Below are 212 nucleotides of genomic sequence, written 5' to 3' on the forward strand. Positions count from 1 at the left end.
TGGCCTCTTCATTCACTTGTCTGGGCAACCCCACTTCCTGAAAATAAGACCCAGCAGCCCATTTGCCAAGGTCAATCCTAAATTCCCCCCAGCCAGGACTCCCAGCTTTTCTTTCCTCTCTGACTATCTGTGACCTTAACCTTCAGGAGAACATGCTGTTACTAAACCAATTGTTCCTTATGAAAGCAAAGAAATGTATAACACGACAGTAA

Source organism: Egretta garzetta, unplaced genomic scaffold, assembly GCF_000687185.1.
Source record: "Egretta garzetta isolate BGI_Z169 unplaced genomic scaffold, ASM68718v1 scaffold193, whole genome shotgun sequence".
In the NCBI taxonomy this organism is placed as follows: domain Eukaryota; kingdom Metazoa; phylum Chordata; class Aves; order Pelecaniformes; family Ardeidae; genus Egretta; species Egretta garzetta.